Here is a 7,773-nt window from a genome sequence, read left to right as displayed (position 1 = left end):
CAGCTGGAAAGCTTTTTAATGACGTATTTTTGTGTTACCATTAGTTTTGGCATATTTCCCTGAGTGTGGTCAGTCCTGAGTCTCTCCTTTAAAAGACAGACTGGCTTTGTTGTAGAGTCATCTGAAGGTGTCCCCTTCAAATCTTGATTGAAAGATGGTTGTCGTGGAGAGGTTCATATCAGCAGAAAGCTTAAGCTCTCTCTCACTTTTTAACTCCAAAGGGGAAAAAGAGAGGAGTGTGGGGGGCGGGGGGAGAAAGAGGGAGACCGAAGGAAAGAGAGAGGATTGATATTCCACCACTGCACTCCAATTTCACAACATGGATTATCCCCAAAGGAACAGCACCAATCTCAGGCTGACAAAAACACAGAGATCCCGCTCTGTCACTCGCTCCCGCTCGCACAGACGCCGCTGCTATGGCAACACCAGAAGTGGAGCACCCCTACGCGCTCAGCTCGGCTCCAGCCTAAATGTATGCTCTGTGATCGCAGCTCCTCGCCATGAGCCCCTTCCTCTCAAACGTATGGACAACGTCTTCTCTGCACTTTCTCCACCGCTGCTGTTGCTGACACTTTTCATGAAGTCAAAGCGCACTGAAAAAACAAAAATTCACAATAAACTATTTTTTCGGCTATATTTGTGTGTTTGTTTTTTTGTTGTGCTGTTGGCCTTAGCAATTTCATAAAGCCTCTCCCCGTTTGTCTGTGCCTTCAGCCTCACCTACTGAGATGGAGTTCATCTGCAGAGGATCTTCCGCTGATAGGAGGCTCTACGGCCCGCTGTTCCCAGTGTGGGGACACGGCGGCGGCGGCGGCGGCGGAGGCAGGAAGCAGATGCGCACAATCCCATTCCGCCCCGTGGCTGCTCTTGAGTCTGTGCCATGCGCCGCTCGCCTGACAGACGCTTTTGTCTTCTCGGGATATCGAAATAAATAGATACACATTGCGTCAGGCGTGCTTTCATCACGACAGCAGCACTGGAGCGGGGTTTTAAGAAGGCCTCAAACCTACACCGCAGGTAATTCATTAGATGAATACCTTTCGCGCAGTATAGATAAGCGAGGGAGGTTCTGACTGCGCACATGTATGTGATGTGCACTCTTACCCTCCAATGGGTGGCATGTTGACTAATGACTCATAACAGGTGTGTGAGTCATGCCCATACACCGTCTCTGTGTTATTATTATGCTGAGCTCACAGGGTGCCAGTAACAGACTTCCAGAGCATCACACTGAATCACTGACACACCCTGTGGTCCTCTCATCGTGTGCCCATCTATTAATATCCCTCAATGTGTGATGCTGCTGTGGGGCGAGCAGGATCGGGTAACACGTCCGTGTCAGTTTCTGAGGTCTCGTTCAATAACCCCTTCACAGGATGTTCACACAATACTGGTGGTGAGACGAAGTCGAACGCTGTTACCACAAACTACTTAGAAAACTAAATTGTTTCTTTTAGACGGGCTTGTTAAATGAGGCCAGATATTTGAAATGGCTGGTCATGTATGCATCTCTCTTTGCTACATAACACTGAGCTCAAGCAAGCTTGTACTGTAAATATGTATGGCATGACTTTTTAACCTCCGCTTCTGACCATATCTCTCTCTCTCTCTCTCTCTCTGTCTCCTCTGACTTTTTACAGTTTTTGTGGCTTTGAAAAATGGCACTGGCTGATTCTGTAGAATGTATGGATTTATTTGTTCAATTAGAACACTTGACATTCCATCAACCTCACATCATTAGAAACCTCAATCCCTCCAGGCTGCCATAGACAATGGCTGAGGTCTGTCGCGGCCACAAAATTCTCTTTCATTGGTTTTCATTCTGGCTTTGCTCTGCTCAGAGGCTAATTTGCCGAAGGCCAGACAGCCAAAGATCGATGAGGAGCAGATTATACAAAGGATGGCCTGTATTATTTTGTAAATAGGGGGAAAAAAAACAGGCCAATGGGTTGCCTTTCCTGTCTGCTAGCTCCATTGTAGAAGAGCATTCATATGGATCACTGTAGGAAACAAGTGACAAGCTGGAGGAACAGAACCCTTTCAAATCTATGAGGGAACTGAAAAACAGGCCTTTATATGCTGCAGCTCTCTGAAACCACTCATGCTGAATAACAATAGTTATTACACTCCTGCTTTGTCACGATTATTGATTCGAACCACTGTGTTATCACTTTCCTGATTTAACATTATATTCTGGTGTCAGTCTTAATGTCATCATTGTTAAATGTACAACCTGCTCCCAGTGCCATAGACGTTTTGTGCAATTCAATGAATTTCTCCTCATGATCCTCTGGCTGTCCATCCTGGGTTTGATATGTATTATGTATAAGGCTCAATTACAGGGATCCTTGTTCCATATAGGGTTTTCATCGCTACTCGTATCTGTTCATAAAGTGAAACAGGTATTGTATTTCAAAGCATGTTTAACTGAATCTATCCATGAGGTCCAGAAACTCACATGCTGATTATTACACTGCATATGCTCTGACATATGTTATAATAGGTTTACATAATGTTATTCCCTATCTTATTCAGATACAAACAAAACCAAACAAATATAAGAAGGCAAGACTAGTGTTACCTCCTCAGTAAATGTGCAGTGGAATCAGTGTGGAACATGCCAGGGGAGTCCCGATGAGATGCATAGCATTTCATGTTTGAAGAGGCTATCTGTCTCAATTCAGCAACCAAAGGAAATGACTTTCAAATGTACTAAGCCAAGTCTGTCATGAGTCTAAAGGTGCCATGTAAAATTTAAACATTTGCTCTGTTGTAGAATTCACATAACCCTTGTGTCATACAGAATTAATCTGTCCTTGAAGTGATGAACTGAAACCTGAACTGAGTGACGGGTCTTTTTCCAGGTAGATGTGGACATTATGTTAATTCTGACTATTGAGTGCTAAAAGCTGTACAAGGGTTTTTGAGGTTGGGAACAGAGGGATATTGTCAATTGAGACAATCTCTTAGTGAGGCATCAATCAGGCAAGAGGCCTCAGATCAATAATTAATTTGATATAACAGCTTGCAGCTGTAATCATTCTTTAATAATGACTCAAATAAGTGACAGCAAAGTTTCATTACAAAGTGCATCAGAGCAAATGAAACAAAATAACCCTCATCACCCTATCTGTGTCTGATAACTTCTGTCATAATTAGGATTATCAGGAATTAACTCGGTCATCTAAGAAGTCAAATAGCCTACAGTCAAGCACTGCACATGTTGGAACAGCACTGTCATATACCTCTGTAGTTTGCCTACAAAAAAAGCTGCCATCTTTGAAATCTTGAAATCTTGCCATTTTTCTTATGGGAAAATAACATGGGCATTCTTAATTATCGCACCTGGAATGCAGACGTTTTGCTTAACACACGTTTGCCCTCTGCCTTCGAGTGGGCATTGTGATCTGCTTTATGTAAAGACGGTAAACGTACATGTGTGCTACCCCAGAGCTAACTTGCTATGCAACTTGGCATGTAGCCTTGCCTTTTCTGACCGGAGAATTTACAACGTTGAAACATGGCCACGCCGATGACCATTACGCAATGTGCACACAATCACTATAGGCACAACGGCAAGAATGTAGCCTACCCACGTCCCACAAACAGGTCAGAGACAATTTCAACAGCTGACAAGTAGGCTAATAAGAAAGAAAAAAGAAACAAGTATAAGCCTAACTCACCCATTACAAATTCACTCTTCTGTGTATTCTAGACAAACACTAGACAAATGACTTTACTCTACTGTAACTGTCAGCTGTTCCTCTTCGTGAGAATGGATAGGCCTACTGACGCTCTTCGTCAACATCAACTAATCACCATGCTAGGCTGGACTGCATTCTATAGTGAGTATAGCCTATGCTACGTTGTTGATAGCCTTGCCATGTTGGAAAAAAAACAAGATAATCTAAAAGTGATAAACCTCTATGTACTGCGCAAATTGTTTAGCAATTTGCTAATGAAATGCGATGCCAACGAAAGCCAGCGTCGCAACTACATTACCCCACCAGACAAAAAATGATCCAACCAGATAACAATGCCATGACAAAGGCTGCTATTCCATCGCCTTAACGCCGTGCCAATATGTGCTTGGGTTTTTCTCGATCACTCTAGTGCATTTGTGAACTCACGTTTTCAAAACAGTGGGTTTATACAAAAGCACCAAAAGCGGCCAAAATAAACATTTTTCTCTTTCCCTCTCCAAACTTTTAAAGCATTCAGCAAAAGCACATTTTACCTTCAAATAACACAGTTTGTAGTCAAAACTCTGTGTGATTTCAATCAGTCATTACACACTGCACAAAAAAAATGCAAAATAGAGTTGTCAAAATGAGGAGTTTCAACCTTCATTATGACCGCCGCTAGCGTAGCTAGCGAAGCGGTCATATAGTTGTTGTCAAAGTTTTTTTTTTTTTTTTTTTAATTCTTTTTTCCCGTCATTTTTCGTCAACGATTCCCGGGACACCGTAACACCGGAGCGCATGAAACTTGGTGGGCATGTAGCCCCAGTAGACTTCTATGGAAAATTTTCGTTTCGTCCCCGGGGGTCACTCCACCCCCGCGCTGCCCCCGCCCGAAGCCCAAAAATGACAGTTTTTCCTACATAACTACCTGAACCGTGGCACCGAGGATGACAAAATGTTTATGGTATGTTGTTCTCTAGAGCTTGCATCAACTTAGCTTATAACCAGTCATTTGTGATTTGCACCCCCATGGTAAAAATTGAAAATGCAATTTAATATAGCTTTAATTGCCCCTATCTTCAGGTGAGATGTTATGAACTGCACCAAATTTCATGTGTATGATTAACCTGACACCCTCTGGGAGTATGCCAAGTTTTGTGGAATTTCATCCATGGGGGGGCTATAAAATAAATTGATTTATGTGTACAGTACATTCAGGACTGTATACCCATTGGCCAGTAGATGGTGGTATTAACCCTCTGGAGTCTAAATCCCCCCCTGGGGATTTCAAAAACTGTTCCAAACATCTCAATCTCTGTTAGTTTTTGTCCTAGAAACATATAGAAACCTTTAATCAACTAGTTTCCAAATATGTTTTAAAAGAGAATGGTTGCTCTGGGTGCAACAAACATGCAGGAACACAGACACACACACACACACACACACACATAAACACACACACACGCACCACTACATACACACATGTACATAAAACATTACACACGCATGCACACATACACCCTTACACACACACACCTACACACACCTCACACACACACACACACACACACACAGAGAGAGATGCACAGTGCGCACACATACACACACACACACACACACAGAGAGATGCACAGTGCGCACACACACACACACACACACACTTTTTTGCTTGTGGTTGTCCATCGAATCCGATGATGACGTCCACATCTGACTTTTAACGGTGAGTTTTCTGATGGCTGATTAGTCCAATCCTGGATCCACAAGCTCTATTGCAGGTGGGGCATGTAAACATGGTGTTGGTGTCACTGGCATTCGTGGATGTGTTCCTCTTGAGCCGTATTTGCTGTCTCCTGACTGTCCTTTCCTCCTCCTGTGCTTGGGTCCCATCTAGACATAGCTGCCGCCAGATGTTGCGGTCAGCAGCCATGCTCTCCAGGTCCCCTGGATTGATTTTGCACTTCTTAAGCGCTGTCTTCACTTGGTCTTTGAAGCGTTTCTTCTGGCCTCCAGCAGAGCGCTGGCCTTGGTGTAACTGGCCGTATAAAACTTTGCGGGGCAGACGGTTGTAGGGCATCCTTATCACATGCCCCAGCCACCGCAGTTGGTGCTGGGTGATGGTGGCCTCAATGCTCTTGCAGCCTGTTCTCCTGAGTATATCAGTGTGAGGCACTCTGTCACGCCAAGTAATCCCCAGGATGCGCTAGAGACAGCTGATATGTAAGTGTTCCAGGGACTTGATGTGGCGGCTGTAAGTAACCCAGGCTTCACAACTGTAGAGGAGGGTGGTGATGCAGACCGCTTGGTAGACACAGATTTTTGTGTTGAGATGAAGGTTCTTGTTCTGAAAAACTCGCCGTCGGAGTCTCCCAAAGGCAGCTGATGCTTGATTGATTCTGTTTTGGACTTCGTTGTCGATACTATTGTCTTCAGAGATAATGCTCCCCAAGTATTTGAATGATGGAACAACTGACAGTTTTTCACCTGCAACAGTGAAAATGGGTGGTGTGGGTGGGATGCTGGCACTCCATTGACAGATTACCTCTGTTTTGGCGGTGTTGATGGTCAACCCCATCCTGCTGTATGCCCTCACTGCTGCATCTAGGACAGTCTGGAGGTCCTGTGGAGAGTGAGATATGAGGGCGCAGTCATCTGCATACTGCAGCTCAAGTAACCTCTCTCTGTGCAGTTTGGTTTTTGCCTGCAGCCTCCTGATATTGAAGAGGTTACCATCCAGTCTATATGCTACAGTCACCCCACTGTTGACTTCAATATCCTTGTGGAGAAGCTGGGTGACACATATGAGGAAGATGTTAAAAAGCACTGGTGCCAGTACACACCCCTGCCTTACCCCTGTGCGCACCGGGAAAGGGGTTGACTGTTGACCTCCAATTGTTACCTTAGCAGTCATTCCATCATGAAACTGATGGAGGATGTTGACAAACTTTGTGGGGCATCCAATCCGGTGGAGGACTTCCCACAAGAGATCTCTCTGCACAGTGTCGAAGGCTTTGGAGAGGTCCACAAACGCCATAAACAGGTCTTCATGTTGCTCCCTGCACTTTTCCTGAAGTTGCCGGGTTGTGAAGACCATGTCAACTGTCTTCATGTTGCTCCCTGCACTTTTCCTGAAGTTGCCGGGTTGTGAAGACCATGTCAACTGTGCTCCTGTTCTTTCTAAACCCGCACTGTGACTCTGGTAGCATAGACTCGGTGATGTTATTGATCAGCCTCTGTAGCATCACCTTGGCCAGGACTTTGCCTGCCACAGCAAGAAGTGATATGCCCCTAAGGTTTCCACAGATGGCCCTATCCCCTTTGTTTTTATATATGGTAACAATACTGGCATCTCTCCATTGCTGTGGGATGTTCTCATCAGCCCAAACCTTGGTGATGTACTGGTGTAGTGTTCTTGTGCAGAGATACCCTCCCTGTTTTAGCAGTTCTGCAGGAATATTGTCAGAGCCAGGAGACTTGTCTTCAGGGAGCGGATAGCTGACAGAACCTCCAGGCAGGTTGGAGGTTGGCTGAGATTGTCAATGATGGGAAATTCAGGCAATTCATCCAGGATGGTGAGAAGTGAGTGTGTGTGTGTGATGTACTATAGCCTGTGTGTGTGGGTGCGTTTCTGTGTGCCCATCTGTGTGTTTGCATGTGTGTATATGTGTGTATGTGCATGTTCTGTGTGTGTTCTCTTTCTTTCTCTCTCTCTCTCTGGGGGTGTGTGTGTGTGCGAGTGAGTGTACCTGTGTGTGTGTGTGTGTGTGTGTGTGTGTGTGTGTGTGTGATCTGATATTGGAGTGACAGTGACGGCAGAGAACACAGTGAACATATACACAGAGACACATAAAACATACACACAAGCAGACACACACTCACACTAAACAGAGAAGCACTCATACACAAAAGCAAGCACACACATGCACACACTCATTTACATACATAAAAGTTGCAGTAGGGATGGAGTAGGCGATGGAAACACAAGCGTGATTGATATTTGCGGAGAGAATGTGCAGGACTGAGCGGCGGTCATATTGTGTATCGCTTTGCGGTACATCTAGTTTCTGCTATGGCTGTGCCATTTCTTTCTCAT

Source organism: Sardina pilchardus, chromosome 2, assembly GCF_963854185.1.
Source record: "Sardina pilchardus chromosome 2, fSarPil1.1, whole genome shotgun sequence".
Taxonomy (NCBI): Eukaryota; Metazoa; Chordata; class Actinopteri; order Clupeiformes; family Clupeidae; genus Sardina; species Sardina pilchardus.
The sequence above is the reverse complement of the archived record's forward strand: the minus strand, read 5'-3'. Positions refer to the sequence as shown.